This window comes from Medicago truncatula, chromosome 8, assembly GCF_003473485.1.
Source record: "Medicago truncatula cultivar Jemalong A17 chromosome 8, MtrunA17r5.0-ANR, whole genome shotgun sequence".
Classification (NCBI taxonomy): Eukaryota; Viridiplantae; Streptophyta; class Magnoliopsida; order Fabales; family Fabaceae; genus Medicago; species Medicago truncatula.
In genome coordinates this window covers 2,495,188-2,514,159 of record NC_053049.1, presented here as the reverse complement: position 1 = coordinate 2,514,159, position 18,972 = coordinate 2,495,188, and the positions used below count along the sequence as shown (strand labels likewise).

The following is an 18,972-nucleotide window of genomic DNA, read 5'->3' as shown; positions in this document are numbered from 1 at the left end:
ATTCACGAAGAAATCAAACAAATCAGGCAAAGCAAGACATCCGAAGATTTACGTGGACCTTGGGAATATGAAGAGTGAAGATTCAAGAGGCCTCAAAAGAATTTACAAATGGATAAATTCTGTTCTCAAGTTCCAATACATCTTACATTGAAGAAAACACCTCAACAACAGGTGAAGAAAACATGCAAAATAACACTGAAAGCGCACTAAAGCAGCCAAGCGCACCACAGGGGGCGCTAGGCTCCCCGTAGCTAATGCATTAAAGCGCCTGGCGCATGCCAAAGGGCGCTATGTGCCTCAGTCTGGCAAGCACAGGAGCCCCGTTCCTTGCAGAAAAAGTCACTTTTCGTGACTTTTTCGCCCCTCGAAGCCATGTATTTAGCCCAAGTTAGGTGGAAACTTTCCCTATAAATACCTCATTCACAACTTCTCGTTCAAAATTGGAGCAGTTCAAGAGTAAGGAGATTCTAGGAGCTAAGGAGGAGTTCTATCTTCTCCAATCTTTTCTATGGTTTGTTTTTATCTTTTAGTATTTTGTCTTAGTTATTGTGTTTAACTAGATATTTATAGGCTAGGTTTCTAAGATGAACCTCTATTTGTTTTGTTGGATAATTATTTAATTTAATTTCGTTTATTTTATTATATTTTTCGTTCGCTTTTAAGTTTTATTAAGATTAGTTTATTCCGGCAAAGTGCAACCCTAGATTAGATACTTAGGTTGTGATAGTGCCTAATATTGATAGTACTATCCTACTGCTTATATCTTGATATTTTATATCTTGTATATTAATATCTACCTATCTAGGCAGTAAGTGATTAATAACTAGACGAAAGATACCGAGAGCGAGTTGATCCTAGCAGTAAGTACTTAGGAGGTGACATTACTAATATTGAGTAAAATCTGTTGAACCTAGGATGTAACTAGTTATTAATTAAAATAAGTAACGGGAGTTGTTTAGACGAAACGACAATCCATGTGGATACGATACTCTACTTATCACTTTATTACTTGATAAACAATTTGATACAATGCTTAATCCGACCATAAGGGGTATACATGGTTCTTTTTGGGATAGTTTGGGGAAATCTATAATCTAATTAAATCAAATCTTATTGATTTAAGTTTGGTTAAAAAATTGATTATTTTTCTTTTAGTCAAAAACCAAAGTGACTTAGTGATAAACAAGTTGTTTTAGGTTGGGTCATCGAATTTGATATCTCTCAAAATACTATGAGTATTTTAAGGTGGAAAAGTTGAGTTCAAATATACATTGTCCAAGTGATAGTATAAAAAGACATCGATCTCACAGGGACTGTGGAGCCATAACTTTATATAACTTTTCAACATAAAACATGTTTGTAAGAAAATAAAATAAATCATTTGTCACAACATTAATGCAATTTATAGAGCAATAGCTTGGTACAACTTCTGTGATACTCAAAGGTATAACCGTTTATTAGCCTATTAAGCTATTGAGACTCACAATGCTATATATCTCTCTCCGAATATCCAGAACGACGCTGAACAGGATTCACATTGACTGGGAGTGCTTCATTTGTGCGCTCCTCGTGCTGTAAAAACAGCTCAAAATCAATTAATTTGTCATACAAATCATGAAACAAGATTGGCGAATCACGAGTACGGATGGATGCTGTGAATTCATGAAAGGTAGGTCCTAATCCATCAAGTGCATAAATGACCAAATCGAGATCATCAAGAGGATGTCCGATGAGTGATAACTCATCAGAAATGGATTTCATGGACTGAAGGTATGATGCAGCAGAAGATGTCCCTTTTTTGAGAGTGTTGAGACGCTCTTACAGAGACATGATCCGAGATAGCAGACCAGGAAACCGGTTGAAAACCGGCAAAAACTGGAAAACCGGCGGTTTGATCGATTCCACATATCAAACTAGTTTTCCCTTTTTACATCTTCAAAATTTAAAACGACAGGACACGAGTTGCTGGAAGTGGAACCATTGTGGATACGATTGTCTAGGAATGGGGGCATAAATGTTGGGTCACGTAGATCCTGGAAGATGAAGAAGATAATTTGGAGAGACAAGAGATGTAGTAAGGCTCTGAGGCAATAACAAGTGAAAAGTTATGTGCAGCGCATACATTGATAGTATGGTAAATACAAAGGGAATTAGAGTTACGTTCTTATATGAGTCTTGTTAATCAGTGTTCTCGTAATATGAATTTATTAAATAAGCTCGAAATTTGCTTATTATATATTATTCCATAGTAATTAATTGTCTTCTCACCAAATGGAAGATATGATCAATTCATAATTTACTTCATAGGCATTGAACTTGCTATACATGAATAAAATTATAGCTAGGTTTATTATTTTTTTTAGCAAATAGCTAGGTTTAATTGTCTCTAATATATATTACTCTCATAGTGGAGACGTTCAATTGGCATAACAAATGCACTTATAGTTTTTGCATGAACCACCTAATAAAAGTTCATTTATTCTGCAAAGATAATGACATACATCATTGTCTTGTAAACTATTGCATTCACCATCGAACAAAATACATGGTATTTCACATGCCTCAATCTCCACCATTCCTTCTTCTGCAATTTTGAAATGAAACAAATTATTATTTTAAGCAAGTATATAAATATTTAAATCGGCATCATATATATAAAAATCAAACTCTAAATTTAAAGGTAAACTTACGAGCATCTAAGAAAACAATAAGGAAGAAACACATGCCAACGAGTGTTTTCCTCTCCATTATAATTTTATCTTCTTGTGTCTCCAAAGATTATGCAAGTGGCAATTATGTGATATCCCAATGTTTATAGGTGTTGCTATTTATAGAGCTCTTGAAATTGAACTTTGAAAGTACTCAACCATCAATCAACTTGAAAAGTCACTATGATCTTTGATGTGATCCCTTAGCATATGTTTTGATATACTACTTTAACACCACTTCACAATGCAATTGGTCGTGACTTTTGAGACGATAAAACACGTAGCTTTGAATTGGACGCAAGTTTTAAAGTTAGTAACCATTGTTCCTCGCTAAAACTATAAATTATATATTGGTAATTTTAACCCCATATGTTACATTTTATGGGTAAATATTTTAAATTAAAAACTCAAATTAAAAATTTAATATTAAATTGGCCTTTAGAAATCAATATTTGGAATGATTCTTGGTTGCATTGTGAGAATAACACATAAATTCAAACACCTCCCAACTTTCTTTATCAATTAATCAGTTGCAAAATAGATTGATAATAATACAGATGCGTGGAAATAGACAACTTATTAAAGATATTACAACTTTCATTTTAGGAAAAAATACATTGCATTTCATTAACTAAAATGTGCCTAATACATGAGAGTGTACATCATCTATAATATGATGTCTAGGATTTGATGGGGGCATCATGAGCTATTATGGCTATTTTTTATTGACAAGATATTACAGCTAGTTTTATTTATGTATATAGTGGCAAATTCAACAGCTACAATAGCACACCTCACTGAAGCATGTACCATTAGGGTAACCTTCTCCAATGCAAGTATAGTCACAAACTTGGCTTTCAAGTGGGCCAGTGCATAGACCAACAAATCGAGAACTCATTTTCATACATCTTCCTTCTGCATTTTCCATACGAAACAAGATATTTTCTCAATCAATTAAAAGGTGAACATGGTATCTTATAAAAAATTATATCTCAAAAGAACTTAAAAAATATGAAAAAAATTACACTTACGAGCAACGGTGAGAGCAAAGAGGAAGAAGCACAACACAAGAAGTATTTTCCTCTCCATTATGATATACTCCTTCTTTTATTTCCTTAAAATAACTAACTGTGATATCCCAAAATCCCTAGTGCTGCTATTTATAAAGCCTTAATTTGAACTTTGAAGATTACTACTTCCATTGGAAACCAATTGGTGTGGTCCAACAAAATTATAAAAAGCAAACAATCAATTTTTAAAATTACTTCAAATGGATTCCCTTTATTTCTATTTTTTTTTTTGTTTGGATAGAGTTTTACTATAATTCTTCATTTTTAAACTTTGCTGGATTATTTTTATAAATTTTACAAGTTTTGTGGTAGAAGTATAAGTATAATGAAAAGTGATCGAAAATCAGAATTTTAATAGGTTTGGGCCAGATTCAAAATTTAGAAATATAGAAAAAGGGATCAATCGAGAAAATTTTAGTAATATAATTCTTCAATTTAGGTTAGGGGAAGAATTTGCAGTTGAAAATTTTCATGGATGAATTTGTAAAGTTAAAAAAAGTGACTGTAAATTTTTTTAAAGCTAAATTTATAAAATTTGAAATTCTTTCCTTACTCTATTCAACGTGTCTTGTATCAATTTAATTTATTTATGATCCTCCATGTGTCAAGATACATTCATCCATTTCTTGAAATGTACCACCTCTCTAGTTTTCACCACTTGTATTTATTTGAAAATTTTAATGATTCTCCAATAAGTTAAACCAGTTGAAAATATTCTTGAATGAGATCATGTAGCATGTAACTACTATATCGCACACATACAAGTGTACGTATCTTATGAATGTAGTGGTCGTTTGGGGTTTAATCACACTGTACGTCATTACCAAAAGTTTGAGTGATCCCATTTTTTATAGGAGAAAACTTATGTGTATTTTGTTAGGTATTTTTCATATAGTTCTCAACTTAAAATTTGCTTTTTGTGGATGTAACAATTTTTTTTTTTCGTAAAGAATTTGAAAAACAAGCCTTAAATGCTCATTTGGTTCCTTAAGTATTTAATTGTTATCGCTTTGGTCCCTTAATTAAAAAAAAGATTGTTTGAGTACTTTAAGTTTTTTTTTAATCTCATTTTAGTCCCTTCTATTTGATCCCTTATCACTTTTTAGTTAAACTTCGTCACTTTGCATAATGTTTATTAAACTTTAATTTTATGTTTATAAATTATAGTTTATTTTAGTGAACCACCTGATTTTTATTTTAGCACCGCCACAGGGATAAAAATAAGGCTTCTTATCTGATATCCTAAAGTCATTTCTATGTTTAATTCCTTGACATTTCAAAACATATTGAGAAAGTTAAATACGACAGCGGCATTATTATTAATAAAAGAGGAATTTTGTACTGAAAAATAAATGTTAGTGAAATGCTGATAGGCGACTATTTTTTAGAAAAATACATATAAGATAAGGTTGATAAGAAGTAGCTTTCTATCTGAAAGTTCAATCCAGCTAGACATTTGTTTCTTTACTAAATTTCCTTTTCTTAATAAGAGAAGATTTTTTTTTTACAAGATAAAAAAGAGAAGTTAACAACATAGGGACCTAACCAAAACCCATGAAAGATTCTAAAATAAATTTTGGTGGTAAAGTCCATAAAGTCAACAATTTAATCAATGACTTTTAGTTGAAGCAACCTTTGTACGTACCTAAATAGGAAAATGAATGCTAGAGCCACCCCCTAGGTTCTAGGTAGTATTCTATTCTATAGGAAAATGTTTATATTGGATTTAAAAGAGGTTCAAATAGATTATGAGACGTGGTAGGGTATATGAATGGTGTTCTTTATATTTATATATATATATATATATATATATATATATATATATATATATATATATATTTTGTTCTGAAGAAATAAATCATATTGGTCATGAGAAGAAAGCAAATCAAACGTGAGTTTTACCATAGTAGATTCATTAATTTCCATGAGGGATTACAGACGCCACTTTCTATGAGAAGACACCAAACTTTAGATTAATCAAAAAATAACTATATGAAGTTTCTAATCCAAGAATCCATAATTTTTAGGAGAGAAATAGGCCAAAGTATACATGCGAAAGTTGTACACCAACATACAATGAATAATTGATCGAATAAGTTGGACTCTTCCCATAATATAGAAAGCAGTGAACCTTTCCAAGCCAAATTTTTTGCTCTGATTAATAAATAATTGGTTGAAGATAAATAGGCTAAGGCATGCCTTTGAAGATAGGAACCCTAAAAATATAATTTATGATTTATTTTATTAACATGAACCAGCTATACGTGAAACAAATTACAGCCAGCTTTATTTTCTAATATAGCTGCAAATTCAACAGACACACATGCACTCCTGATTTTTGCAGGAACCATTGATTAAACCTTCTCCAAATCTGCAATTAATGTCACAAATTTTGTCTGAAATTGGGTCATTACAGTGACCATTGAATGTAGGACTCTTTACCTCACAACCTTCAATTTGCACCACAGCTTCTTCTGCATTTTCAATAGGAAACAAGGTTTATGTTTTTAAAAAGAAGCTATCAATTAAAAAGTAAACATAATATGTTTATTAAAAAAAAAAAAAGGTGTATATCTCAGAAGAACTTGAAAAAATAGGAAAAAAGTGCATTAACGTATAGACTTACGAGCAGCAATGAGAACAAAGAGGAAGAAGCACAACGCAGTTAGCAGTATTTTCATCTCAATTATATATTATAATTTCCATAAAATATCTAAGGTGTGATATCCCAAAATCCCTAGTGCTTGTTGTTTATAAAGCCTTAATTTGAACTCGGAACAATACAACTGGTGCGGTCCAACCAAATTATAAAAAGCAAACAATTCATTTTCTTTTCTTTTTTAAATCCAAAAAGTGATTCTTTCTCTTACCTCTCTAAACACCATTTTTGTCTCTTTATTTATTTATTTTTTCATATTATTTTCACTCCATCTCCAGGTTCCTTTCCATACCTCTAAAAATCCCTTTAATTTTCTTTAAATCAATTTTCTCTTACCTTAAAGTTTGTTTGGATGGAGTAGTTTTTTTTATAAGCTAGGAGAGAATACATGTATCAAGAGGAAGCAACGACATTCCGACTAGGTTGGCACCCCGATGAATCTTCATCCTATGCCACCAATATCTATAAAATTTATTTAAAAAAGGGGAAAAATTATATACAAGAGGGGGACTAGGCCAAAACCCTCAAAACAAGAAAAAAAAGGAAAAGATAAACAACGGATTAAGGGAATCTGTAAGTAGGTAGACCACATCTGTTTCTCTAGAAATTAAACTGTAAAACAGGCGGTAATGCATTGAGCAGCCACAAAAATAACAATAGGGTTGACCTCTTTCCCCCAAAGCACCCAAAGATTTGGCATCAAAGGACCTTTATCATTAATACAATATCTCGTCACCCCAATACTTTGCCATTACCAAGAAGGAACTTGCACAAACGTAATCATGGTTCCGCAAGGAAAAATAACATGGGTTTATGAGACATAAATAATTTTTTAAAGCAACTCTAGAATCCGAGTTACCAATACCCCACACATTCCAATAAAAAATATTCATTGGGCAGTTGGAGAGGAGTCCCACCTAGAACGGGTTAGATACGGCGACTTCCGAAGCACTTGGGCTTGTTTCAATTTATGTTTATGTTTCTTCGAAAGAACTAGTGTGAAAGACACCTACGCTGCCCTCTTATCATACTCACGGATTCTATGCCAAAGGTCCATATCTTGTTGTAAGTTAGGATGAATATGTTGCTGCACTAGACCATCTCCATGCCCCCGTTTTGTAAGATATAGGCTGAGGCCTTGAAAGCGGTAGAAATGTGCATCTTGTCCTTATTGTGGCGCATAACCCCCTTGCTGTAAGGTCTCGTTTGCGAGTGTTTCCGTGAAGCCCGACGACAAACACGGGAGTTCGTTGGAGATCACATCAATGGTCTTGATTGATGGAGTAGGGTTCTTGTCTGTGCGGTCTTGATTGAGAGAGAAGGGAATTTAAAAGTATAAACGTTCTGCACGTGCCCAACGATATAGGCTGAGGCTTAGAACATAAATTTTTTTTACTCAATTTTTTACATTTCAAGCAGTGAGATATATAATAGATACCAATTAATTTTAGGAAAATTCTCAACAAAGGAAAAGGAAACAGCATTGATTTCTGATTTATTTTATGAACTAGCTATAAAAAACGAAACAGCTAGCTTTGCTTATTTAATTATTTATGTATGTTTTCTATATATAGTTGCAAATTCAACAGACACACATGCACTCCCCATTTTTGCAGGAACCACCTGGTAAAGCGACCTGCCCATGCTTGCAAATAAAGTCACAATTTTGGCTTAGAATTGGGCCAACGCATGGACCAACGAAGTCAGGACTCTTTTTCTCACAACCTTCAATTTGCACCACAGCTTCTTCTGCATTTACATAGGATAAACTATTTTTCATAATCAATATATTGAATCTATAACACTCGTTATTACAATTCATTTTTCTTAAATAAAATATATAGGAGAGTGAAAAATTAATAGCAGAACTAGCACTTACAAAAATTTATTTTATATATATATATATATATATATATATATATATATATATATATATATATATATGGAGAGAGAGAGAGTGATGCATACATATTTTTCTTTGATAAAAACAAATAGTGTTGCTAACATTACTCTTAAAATATTAATGTAATTAAAAATATGTTTAACAAGAAGGTATATAAAATTTTCAACTAAAAGGAAAACATAATAACTAATAGACAAAATCATATCTGAAAAGAACTTACGAGTAGCTAAGAGAACAAAGAGGAAGAAGCTCAGTCCAAGGAGTGTTTCCCTCTCCATTATTCTGAATTTTTCTCTTTTATTTCCTTAGAATATCTAACTTCGATATCTAAAATCCCTATACTGGTAGGGCTTCTATTTATAAAATCTTGCTTTGAATCTCGAAGAGTATTACTCTCATTGGCAGCCAATTGGTTTGGTCCATATTAAAAGCAAAAAATATTTTTGAGTACAATTTTAAAATAAAGAAAACTGACTTGTCACTAGGTAATGTTTAGATATTGTTAGATATTTGTTAGAATTTATTTAAGGGAGTTAGAGTTTAGTTATACAACAGCAGCATTACTAATAAAAGAGCAATTTAATTTGTCCTAAAAAAATTGTTTGTGAAATGCTGATTAGCAACCATTTTTTAGAAAAATGCATATAAGATAAGGTTGATGAGAAATACTTTCCTATCTCAAAGTTAAATCCAGCTACAAATTTGTTTCTTTACGATTGTTTTTTTCTCCTTAAAAAAATAACAAAGAAATATTTGCACAACATCAAGTAAATTGATTTTTTTTTTGACAAAAATAAATGATATTAATTCATTCAAGTTGATAGAGTACATCCGATACAATGAAAATTAGCTGAAAACAAAAAGGATGAATTTATGAACAAACTCACAACATCCATGTTAATAGCATATAAAACGACAAAGTACTAAATCCTACACATATGACTATATTTAAGTCTCCGGAATACACATGTCTCCGATCTACAATATTGAGGACTCCAAAGTCATTGATTTGATCTGCACTGGATCGAAGCTGATCTGACAATCTGACCAAACAAATGCCTGAACGAAACAAGAAAGACAAACAATGTCGCACAAAGATGACGGACAAAATAACGTCGCACTAAAACGACGAAATCACGAAAGAAAAACAAAGTAGATGTGAAAATCACTTATTTCAATAAAAGGGAAATAGAAAACGAGTTAGATGGGTGATTTTGGAGAAGAAAACTAGGATTTTGGTGACGGCTCACAAAAGAGACGGGGAAGAGAGAACATCAAGTAAATTGATCTCAACTAGGTTGCCACCAAAAGAATCACAAATCCAATGTTATAAATCTCAAATCTATCTATCTATCTATTAATATAAAAGAGGAAAAGTAAGGAGAGCCGAACCAAAACCCTTGAAAGAGAAGTTAACAAAATCTAAAGAGGGGAAAATCAAGTCTCTTACGACTAAAGTCTTCTAAAATAAAACTAGGTGATAAAATCCACTAAGTATAATATCTACCAAAAATGACAAAAGAAAGATAATTTATCAGCACAACAACTTTCTTTCATAAATATATTAGAAACAAAAAACTTAATTTGCTGACTTAAGTGAACATTACCCAACCAGATTTCAAGTTTTAGTAGAGCTTGACAAGATCAACTTTCTAATATAAGAATCCGAGAATTTTAAGGAGAGAAATCAGCCATATATATATATACTCCCTCCGTCTCAAATTATAACAAAAAAAAATCTATTTTCCTTGTCCCAAATTATAAGAAAAAAACACCAACTTTTATCATATTTAATTATATTGTTTCAAAAAATTATCTTTTTCAAAGGAAAATTTAATGCAAAGTGAATTCAATTTGCTCTCTCTTTCATTTTCTCAATAAGCAATAACCAATGAAAATTATTTTTACATCTTCCTATAAAACTTATTTTAAGGATAACACAAGAAACTATGTTGCAAACTACTATGTTTTGGTTTTCTTAATAAGTGTGAATTTTTTTTTGCTTATAATATGGAAGGGAGGGAGTATATATATACTCTCTGTTGTGAATTCCGATCTCGAAACCACACCAATACAAAGTAAGATGTGTGGAGCAAAGGAAAGTAGTAACCACTAACAAAGTGGGTGCAAGCAAAAAATCAACAATAACAACACCTAGATCTAATCTAGGAAACAAGTGAAAAGCATAAAACACAAGCACAAGATAAAAGGAGAGGGAAGAGGAAAACAAAGACACCAAGAGATTATTCACCCAGTTCGGTCCAAACTTGACCTACTCTGGAGGAGAGATTGAACTCTCCAATCCACTATCAATGAGTTCTTACACAAGAGATACAAAAAGAGTTGCAAGAAATTAGATTTGACAAGTTCACAATGAACAACCCTAATTTCTACCCTTTTCCCAATCTCACCAAGACACTCAATGATTTTCTCTCTTCAAGGTGTTTCCCATGTTTCCCAACCCAAGAGAAGCTCTAATCAAAGACTCTAAACCCTAGAGTTACTCCCTTTGATTTCCCAAGTTTCTCTCTCTTCCAACTCTCCTTCAAATCTGCACAAGAACACTTAAATACTAGCCCTCCATCGATAAAATCGTGTCACGATTTCCAGATCGTGTCACAATTGGTGCGTCCGTCCCAAGGTACGACCAATCCTTATCATGGAAACTTAACGAGCAAGTTTGCAAATCGTGTCACGATTTCCCAAGATCGTGTCACGATTTGGCACCTTGCAAACCAGCTCACGGTATCACGAAATCGTGTCACGATGCCAAATTCGTGTCACGATTTCCCTGTTCTTCCAGACCACAAATTTGAAGCCAAATCTCAACACTCTCTTTGGTCAATATTATTAGCAAAAATTAACTTTTTAAGTTCATTCAATAAATGGTGTATTTAGTCTATATTATTGACCAAATACATTATTTATTGAATGAATCTAAAAAGTTATCTTATGCTTATAATAGTGACCGGAGGGAGAATATATAAACACCGTACACCAACATACAATGAATAATTGACTGAATAAGTTGGATCCTTCCCATCACAGAAAGGAGTGAACCTTTCCGAGGCAAAAGTTTTGCTCTAATTGGTTAAAGATAAATAGTCATGCTAACTTGTGGCCTATGAGAACATTTTAAACAACCAAAAATAGAAATATTCTTTTAATACTTATGCATTCAATTAATTAAAAGTTATAAAGTTGAATTCAATGCACAAATTTCAACAAAAAAATTCTACATTTAACACATTAATTGGTACCTTAAAAGACACAAGTAAACATTTTCCAACGATAAATAGCCTAAGACATGACTATGAAAACGAAAATCCCTAAGTGAGTAAAAAGGTAACATCCATAATGGAAAATAAACTATAGTTTTCATATTTACGTTTACGTTCAATAAAATTATACTCCCTCCATTCCTTTTTTTTTTTTTTTTTTTTTTTATATTTTAGAACTTCAACTATATTCCAAAACTTTTGATAAAAAGGGCAAAGGGCAATCTGGTGCACTGAAGCTCCCGCATATGCAGGGTCTGGGAAGGGGTCCCATCATTTGGTGTATTGTACGCAGTCTTACCCTGTTTTTTTTTACACAAGAGGCTGTTTCCAGGACTTGAACCCGTGACCTTTCGGTCACATGACAACAACTTTACCAATTGCGCCAAGGTTACCCCTCATATTCCAAAACTTTTGATGTTTTAGTGAATTTATTATTTGTTTTCTCAAGTTTACCCTTGTTGGAAAACACAATAAACTATTAAAGTAATTGTGACCTTTGGTTTATCACATGTGAAATTTAATGATAAATAAGGACATTTAAATAAAAACACACAAATGTTTATATACTTTAATTACTCCTTAAAACTTGTGTCAAGAGCTAAAACATCAAAAGAAAAAGGATGGATAGAGTACATTATATAGATCTTTTAACATATGATTCTAACATAATAAATTCATTAAATGGCGTACCTTCATTCATGATGATAAAATTTATGTAGAAACAACAATCCATAAATGAGAGACAATAGAAACAATCATATTAATCCCCGTGAGTTTAGTTCAGTTGGGGTTCGAACTCCGGACACCCCACTTCTCCACAATTAAATTGTGTGAGCTCTAGCCACTAAATTATGTGACAAAAAAAAAAAAAAAATCATCTTAATCTCAATCTATCTCTTTTTCGTTTGTTCTTTCTCACTATCCGTTCATGATGATTAATTGTTGGAGAAACATTTATGAAAGAGACCAAATCCTTAAACGTTCGGTTTGTAAGTTGCATCAAGTTTCATGCAATTATAAAAATTCACTTGCGCTGCATCACGCACGAATATTTGCATCCTTTCGTATATATTTATATTCTTGCACATTAATAATCACATCGTTCGACATTAGTACTTGTATTCTTTTACGTGAATCACCATAAATAATTCATATTTATTAAATATCCTTACGAACCAAGGATACTATTCAAATAGTACGATTATTTACAAACTGAAATTGAACCATTGTAGAACTACATTTATCCAAGCTCGACAGCTGACAAAAAGCCTACCTAAATTCATCAAAAAGATTCATAAATTGATTATAATCAAGATAAATTTAAGGATTTTTTTACAAGTTTGGCATCACTTTTCATGATACTCAGATGGCCTTTCTTGGTATAATAACTTGGGCTATTTGGTAGCATAGAAACTTGAAGTTGCAGAAGAAAAAGTTTAAGAACGTTGATGGTGTTAAAAAACTTATAAAAAGCTCTGTTAGGTTCTTAGGAGCAATAGGTGACCTTGTACCAATCCCGATCCATTATATTTATTTGGAAAATAAACGATAGACAATAAAACATCTCGGAAATCAAGAGGTCGGTTTTGTGGATATTCTTCGCGCAATGCAAGAAGTTCCCGGAAAAGGCAGATTCGGTCCCCTCTATCCAACTGGGTGAGTCGGTTTGTAAGAGTCTCTGGCCGATATTCCCACTTTTTTTTTGCTAAAATGGAGTCTCCGACCTGCTCATGAAGGACATGCTTAATGTAAAATCCAATAGTTCTGAATATGGTTCTATATATCATGTAAGAATGTTGAACCTTTTTAGCTAATTACAACTACTTTCATACATGGTAGTGCTCATACATGGTTTGGCAAATGTGCACCTCTTACGCTCCTAACCGTGATTTTCACTATACCCTATGATTTGAGTAAATTAACTTGATTTGAGTATAAAGAAAATATAAAAATTAATAACATTTCAAAAAAATATAACCTATGATTTGTTCATATGTTAGGTGAATGAATTTTTTTAGGAGTTAGGTGGTTTCTTGGATTTGTTGGCTTATGCTGCTGATAGCTTTGAGAAGATGAAGAATGTGAATTTCTTTGGTCCTTGTAGGTATGAAGAACAAGGATCAGATTTTATTTAAAATGTATAGGTTCATTTTTAATTATGTTTTGTTGTTTTAAATGATGTTAATAATTTTATATTTTAAGGGGATTAAAAAAATATTAAAACATCAAAGTCAGCATACCATATAGACAGATTTTGCTGATATGTTTAAACGAGTGATCAAAAATGGAAGAATATGGTATTATTGGGATAAAATCTAAACTTTTTTTTAATAACGAAAAAAATCAGAATTCACTAATATTACAAAGATCAAAAGCAAGATTACCCCAATATAATATACGTGAGGTAAAATATATAATCCTTACCAATTAATTAATTTTATTCTCATTCTCAACAAAGGAAAGAGCATTAATTCCTGATTTATTTCATGAACTAGCTAGCTTTTATTTATTTTCTATATATAGTTGCAAATTCAACAGGAACACATGCACTCCTCATTTTTGCAGTAACCACCTTTTAAATGGTCAGTATACATGCAAATAAAGTTACACTCATAACTTAGTTTTGGACCAATGCATAAACCACCGAAGCCAACTGAACTCTTTTTCTCACAACCTTCAATCTTCACCACAGCTTCTTCTGCATTTATAACACTCGTTAATAAAATTCATTTAGGAGAGTGAAATATATATTAATAGCAGAACTTACGAGCAGCTAAGAGAACAAAGAGGAAGAAGCTCAGTCCAAGGAGTGTTTTCCTCTCCATTATTATGATATTTTTTTGTTCAATGATCTTTTTCTCCTTTATTTCTTAGAATATATAACTTCTATTTATAAAGCCTTACTTTGAAGTATTACTCTCATTGGTAGCCAATTGGTGTGGTCCATATTAAAAGCAAAAAATTATTTTAGAGTGCAATTTAAAAGAAAATGAAAAGTACTACTTCAAGAAATCACCTCCATTTTGAAAGAAAATGAAGCATTTGCTGTGAATCTTGTGGTGTTGTAAATTAAAAAGGTGAAAAATCTGCAAGTTTTCTCATAAAATCAACTTTTCGTAACAAATCTCTAGTACTACTTCCAAATGGAAACCAATTGGTGTGGCCGAACCAAATTAAAAGCAAACGATTAATTTTGACAACAAAAAAAAAACATCTAGAGACATGTAGCATATTAGATGGACGTTTAAACAATTTGTGCTATGATTGTTACTATATATTGTCCAAATTAATGAAACATCGATGGAATACTTTTCAAATAACATGATACTATGTACTAATATCATAATTAATTATATCAATTAGGAACCATATTCAATGTTATTTCATTAAAAAAAATTAATGGCAAAACTCATACACTTCGAATGGAGAAGAGAAGTATTGCAGATTCAAACTTGCACTCTACATATCAAATGGCAGCCTCTTATCATATGAGCTCCATTTATAAGACATATTGTATTCGACTTTAATTAATAGGGAAAATTACATCTGCTTCCCCTAAGGTTTATTAAAATGACACTGACATCCCATCTAATTTTAAAACTTACACTAACCTCCCTTGAGTTTTCATCAAATAGACAAAACCTACCTCCTCTTCTAACACTGTTAATTTTTCCGTTAACTTTTTTTTGAGAGTTTTCCATTAACATTTAACGAGTACAAACTTCCATTGTTGACTCAAAATATGAGTAGATCAAACATTCAACAAAGGTATTATAACCAGTTGGCAAAATTATCAATATCTCCGCAAGCATTGTTGAATCCAAAAGTTTTTTATTTGAATATCCTTTTATTCAAAATTACCAATATCTCCGCAAGATGTTATACTCCAAATCAGTTGGCAATTTGAATCTTGAAAGTGATACGAATGGTGCTGGTGATTCAATTGTTTCATGTCATTGAATTAACTGGAAAAAAAAGGTTTAAGAAGATTTTGATGATTTTTTCTTAATAAAGAAATGGGATTGATTTTGAAAATCTGCCTCCATCTACTCAAGAGTTTGCTGATTCACATCCTCATCTTAACAAGGTGGTTACTACAATTGAAGAATAACAAATAAATATTTTAGAACAACGTGTTTTAATATTTTCTTTTGGTACAAGTGTTTTAATTTCAAAGTAACAGAAGTTGGATGGTTTTAACGGAGGGGAGGTGAATGAATTTTGAAAAATTAGAGGGGGTGTTGCACTATATTTAGGGGAGGTCGGTGTAATTTACCCTAATTAATACTATATTTAAGTATCTATCACCAAATATGAATAGAGTTGCACTATGCTACCAATACATTTTTTAACACATGTTTTTCAACACATTTTCTTTGATTTATTAAAATTTACATGGATCACACCAAACTTATGTGTGACTCACATGATTTAGTGAAACTCGTGTTAATTTTATCAATCAAGGAGTGTGTATTATAAATTTTATCATGTATTTCATCTCAAAGATGTGCACATATTTGAAACGAAATTTCTTGAAACAAAAATAATAACAACATTTTATAATCTGAAATCTATCTCGACTCTTCACACAAATTTCAGACACAACACAAATAAAAAGAAAAATGTCATATATCATGTTTTCCATTCCAAATCTAGGATTTTAATTGACGAAAGAGGGAATAAGATGAAAATTTTGGGTTTTTGATTGAAGAAAGAAGGAAGAAGATGAAGAAATTGTGATTTCAATTTTTTAATTTCTTTTAAACTTAGAAATTTATTTTAAAGTAGTTACATGTCAAATAAATGATAAAGAAAAAACAATTAATTATTGACATGTCGGAGCCACATCAGTGTGCTTTTGAACAAAAAATGGAAAAAAATGATAACTTTGTATACTTTTTAAAATGTGGTGTGTTATTTGAACAATCATTTGTATGACAACTTATGAGGTAACATTTATAAAGAAAAACAAATATTAACACGAAAATCAAAACAATAGAGTGAGAAAGTAAAAATATAATGTAAGTATAAGAGATAAAGTTGTCACAAAAGTTATCACAAATTAGTTGTATAAATATCATTTCTCTTTTTAAACTATATAGTATTTAAAAGGGGAAAAAAAGATAATGACATAATTATTACAATTAAATAAGATAAATGACGTCTGGACATTTTTACTATATACAATTGGCGTGCATGCCTTCCACCGGTATATAGAGGTAGGAATAGGCTAGGCCGAGTTAGGTTTTGTAAGGCCTGAGTTTGGCCTGCCAATTTTTTTGAAGGCCAAAGCCTGATCTGCGACCTATCATAGGCTTACTTTTTAGGGCTGAGTCTGGCCTTCTGAAAGTCGGATACAGTCTGCTAACATGTTTAAAAGGCTATTTCATATTAACATATTTAAATAAGCAATATGATCTAAGTTTAAATAGTCTAACGAACTAATATATCAATTAGATTAGGCTTAAATGCTCTTTTGGTCCCTTAACTAAAAAAAAGATTGTTTGAGGATTTTAAGTTTTTTTTAGTCTCGTTTTGGTCCCTTCTATCAGGTTTCCGTTAGAGTTTTAAAAAAAAAGTTAACTCCTGGACACGTGTCACCTTGTCATTGGCTCTGAGTTTTTTTTTTTTTTTACAAAAAAAAATTATTATTATTTTTTAAAATATATATATATTTTTTAAAAAAAATCCCAAAGCCAATGACTAGGGATGGCAATGGGTAGGGTACTACAATGCCCATTCCCATACCCGCATTTTTAAAAATTACCCGTACTCGTGTCCGTACCCTCGTGGGCAACAACTTTAGTGCCATTCCCCATACCCTATGGGTATCTAAGTGCCCATACCTGCACCCATTACCCGCACTTTAACTATGAAAAGATAATAAAAACATCACAATTGAAATAAAACAATGGTCAAAATATTTTAAAATTAACTTATAAAATAATATGAATTGTGATATTTAGTCCATTTAAAAACATTCAAAATATCTCTAAAATATTGTACACCAACAAGATAGAGTTGTTATTGTATTAAGCAGTTTTTTGGTTTAGGTTTTAGTTTAGGCTTAAATAGCTAAATAAATTATTTAACTATACACTAAAAATAAATAAATTACTTATGATATTAAATAAATATGTATATGCGGGTGCGGGGCTGGGCAGTATAGTATCCTTATCCGTGCCCATGCCCATTAAAATTCGTGGGTATTACCCGGACCCGTCCCCAGACCCATGATAGCGGGGTTTTACCCTACCCATTGTGGATATTTTATGCGGGTATCCATTGGGCCTGGGTCCAATTGCCATCCCTACCAATGACAAAGTGACACGTGTCCCAGAGTTAACACGTGTCACTTTGTCATTGGTTCTGGGAATTTTTTACAAAAAAAATAAATATATATTAAAAAAATTAAATTTTTTTTTTCTTGAAAAAAAAAATCTCAAAGCCAATGACAATGTGACACGTGTCCACACTTAACGTTTTTTAGTAAAACTAACGGAAACCTAACAGAAGGGAACAAAACGAGACTAAAAAAAACTTAAAATCCTCAAACAATCTTTTTTTTAGTTAAGGGACCAAAGCGATACCAATTAAATATATAGTTAAGGGACCAAAAGAGCATTTAAGCCATTAGATTAAGTTCTCTTTTGATAATCAACATAAGTTTTTAGGGAATTGGACTATTTATTGTATCATATTTCAATTCTAGTTTATAATAATACATTTAAATATGCAAAAAATAAATGTATACTAATAAGCTTAAATTACTGAAAAATTTAACAAAATTTTATTTTAATTCAAAGTACAAAATTTAATATAATAATAAATAATATTATTCATATTTACTTAAATAGGTCGGCCTAAAAGACTTTTTGAATGGTATGTGGTTTTGCCCTTTAAGCTAAATAGGCTCCTAAAAAAGTCTAAGCCTTCTCTATTTAAGAGAAAAGTCTAATTTGATCTGACCTGCCGTAGGCCCCTGTAGACTGATCTAGTCTATTTCCATCCCTACCGGTATATATACCTACGTTTAAAAAAAAATCTGTTTACTCCTCTAAAATTAATAGTTTATGGAACGAGTGAAACCAAACCAAGGCTTTCTTTATGACATCCCAAAAACATTCTTGTGTTTAATTCCTTGAACATTTCAAGACATATGGACAAAGTTAAATACAACAGAAGCATTATTAATAAAAGAGTAATTTTGTCTTAAAAAAAGTGTTTGTGAAATGCTGATAAGCAACCAATTTTTAGAAAAATGCATATAAGATAAGGTTGATGAGAAATACCTTCCTATCTCAAAGTTAAATCTAGCTACAAATTTGTTACTTTACAATTGTTTTTTTCT

The 18,972-nt window shown here is 31.5% G+C and overlaps 4 long non-coding RNA genes across 4 annotated transcripts; all 4 read right to left on the bottom strand.

The window, feature by feature from the left end:
• Positions 1-3,197: 3,197 nt before the first annotated feature.
• On the bottom strand, positions 3,198-3,946 carry LOC25500222 (uncharacterized). The gene is made up of 2 exons (XR_003007568.2): positions 3,740-3,946; positions 3,198-3,623 (listed from the first exon to the last, which is right to left on the bottom strand). It is a non-coding gene; the product is annotated as an uncharacterized lncRNA (long non-coding RNA).
• A 1,709-nt stretch (positions 3,947-5,655) lies between these two features.
• On the bottom strand, positions 5,656-6,648 carry LOC25500221 (uncharacterized). The gene is made up of 2 exons (XR_003008139.2): positions 6,405-6,648; positions 5,656-6,252 (listed from the first exon to the last, which is right to left on the bottom strand). It is a non-coding gene; the product is annotated as an uncharacterized lncRNA (long non-coding RNA).
• Positions 6,649-7,856: 1,208 nt separating this feature from the next.
• Positions 7,857-8,801, bottom strand: LOC120577340 (uncharacterized). Its single transcript, XR_005643392.1, has 2 exons — positions 8,561-8,801; positions 7,857-8,186 (listed from the first exon to the last, which is right to left on the bottom strand). It is a non-coding gene; the product is annotated as an uncharacterized lncRNA (long non-coding RNA).
• Positions 8,802-13,980: 5,179 nt separating this feature from the next.
• Positions 13,981-14,577, bottom strand: LOC120577700 (uncharacterized). The gene is made up of 2 exons (XR_005643665.1): positions 14,389-14,577; positions 13,981-14,319 (listed from the first exon to the last, which is right to left on the bottom strand). It is a non-coding gene; the product is annotated as an uncharacterized lncRNA (long non-coding RNA).
• Positions 14,578-18,972: the final 4,395 nt, after the last annotated feature.